Raw genomic sequence first — 2541 nt, 5'->3', positions numbered from 1 at the left:
CTGGCGACCTGTCCAGGGTGTACCCTGCCTCTCGCCCTATGACAGCTGGGATAGGCTCCAGCGCCCCCCGCGACCCTGAAAAGGATAAGTGGAAGCGAATGGATGGATGGATGGATGGATGGATATTCACTCGTCTGCCTTCAAACACATGAACTTGACTGACATCCTATTCTTAATCCATAGAGTTTAATAGTAAGTAAGTAAAGTTTATTTATTAAGCACTTTTCATAGACAGGTAGTCACAAAGCGCTGCACACAGAGATTAAAATAAACAGTACGATAAATAGCAAAATGCACAATATACACAATATAGAGTTTAAATGTAAATTAAAATGTAAAAAGCGTTGGTCAACAGAAAGCTTGTTTAAACAGTAAAGTTTTTAACTGTTTTTTAAAATATTCCACAGAGTCAACCAAACGTAGTTGTAGAGGTAAACTGTTCCACAGCCTTGGTGCCACAGACTGAAAGGCTCCGCCCCCTTTCGTCTTCAGACGTGTTCTGGGAGCAACCAACAAACGGAAGGTTTGGGAATGTTTATGGGAATTTTTCACCATTCTTCCAGAAGTGCATTTGTGAGTTCAGACACTGATGTTGGACGAGAAGGCCTGGCTCGTATCAGGTTGAGGTCAGGACTCTGCGCAGGCCAGTCAAGTTCATCCACACCACGCTCGCTTATCCGTGTCTTTATGGACCTGCTTTTGTGCACTGGTGCGCAGTCATGTTGGAACAACAAGGAGCCATCCCCAAACTGTTCCCACAAAGTTGGGAGCATGAAAATGTCCAAGATGTCTTGATAAGCTGAAGTATTAAAAAAAACCCAAACCCGGACTCAGATCGGCCAACAGATTTGTGATTCCGGAGAAAATGTCTCCACTGTTCTGGAATCCTCTGGCAGCAGGTCCACTTTGTTATAACACCACTGACAACTGACTGTGGAATATTTAGGAATGAGGAAATGTCATGACTCGACTTGTTGCACAGGGGGCATCCTATTACAGCACCATGCTGTTTTATACACCTCTGCTCATGGAAGTGATCGGAACAGCTGAATTCAATGATGTGAATGGGCGAGTCAAGACTTTTGCCAATATAGTGTATTTGTGAGGATTATAAATGTGCCTCTTTTACCTTTCTAAGAGTAATATTAATTGGAACTAATACTGGCGGACCATATGAAAGCCTGAGACGGTCATACCATGACCAGGTGGTTTACCTTCTTGCTGTAGTTGTTGTGGTTGTGACTTCAATTCTCCTAAACCTTTGTTTTGCTGAAAATGAAATATTCATTCATTCATTTTGCATGTGAAACTGTATTTTCTGCCTGGTTTTTAGAAGAAAACAGATACCCCATCATTAAAGGACAGTTTCCAAAGTTACAGAGTCACATAAATCCATCCAAAAGTTGCTTTCATTCAATTCAGTTTATAAAGCGCCAAATCTCTACACTTGCCTCAAGGTGCCTTATTTTGTAAGGTAGAGACTGTATTGGTCCCCTTTTAGACCCATTTACTTTTAATACAACACAGGCACATACACAACTGTGTTGTGTGAAGAAGTTGCCCCCCCCCCAAAAAAAAAAAAGAAAGTGTAGTCCTACCAATTTAACCATGGACAGAAACATAAATAAGAGCATTTTATACCACAATAAATTGTTTAATGTCTCAATTTAAAACAGTAACTATTCATCTTGCTTCTCCTCTTTTTCTTCTTTCCTAAGAGTTTCAGTCCCAAAATAATCCTGCAGTTTTAAGAAAACCTGAACAAAAGTTGTATCGAAATGGCGTGCTATGACTATTGGCAGCAGCCCTGTGACAGACTGGCGACCAGAGATGTAATCCGATTACTTTCTTCAAGTAACGAGTAAAGTAAGGGATTACTATTGCAAAAACGGTAATTAGATTACCGTTACTTTCCCGTAGGAACGCTGCGTTACTGCGTTACTAAAACCGTGATTTTTTTGCGAGAATGTCTCATGACAGTGACGTAAGCGAGTGCGACGTTCGTGACAACAGCTGTGTGCAGATCAACAATGGATCATATATCGAGTGCAGAGAGAGTATGAGCGTGCAGCGTTTAAAGCGTGGAAGTACTGACCTTACTTTGAGTTTGATTCCATAAAAAGTGACAAAAACATTAGTGTCCGTTGTGCGTGGGAAGAAAACTTCTTTTTACAGCGAAAAAACCCTAAACTTCCGAGCAAGCACCGAGTAGCTACGACGTAATGGGAAACTCACAGAGAAACTCGCGGATTCTTCCACTGACTGCTGCACACCTGCACCAGGGTAAACCTCCGCCTACCCCACTCCTGCTTTACAGGTGAAAATAGAGCAACAGGACCGCTAGTCTTTGACTTTATTTATTTTCTGCTGTGTTTTACTTGCATCTATTTGAAAGACTGAGTGTAAACACACAAAAAAATATTTTATTTTATGTGCTGGAATGTGCAGAAAATAGGTTTAAATGTTAAACTAATTTCTTCCAGTCAGAGAATGTTGCAGATAATTAAATTTTTGCTTGATGCATAAAGTTAAAAGATTAAA

This window comes from Neolamprologus brichardi, chromosome 13 (assembly GCF_056152115.1).
Source record: "Neolamprologus brichardi isolate AB-2024 chromosome 13, ASM5615211v1, whole genome shotgun sequence".
Lineage (NCBI taxonomy): Eukaryota > Metazoa > Chordata > Actinopteri > Cichliformes > Cichlidae > Neolamprologus > Neolamprologus brichardi.
Note: the sequence above shows the minus strand (reverse complement) of the source record.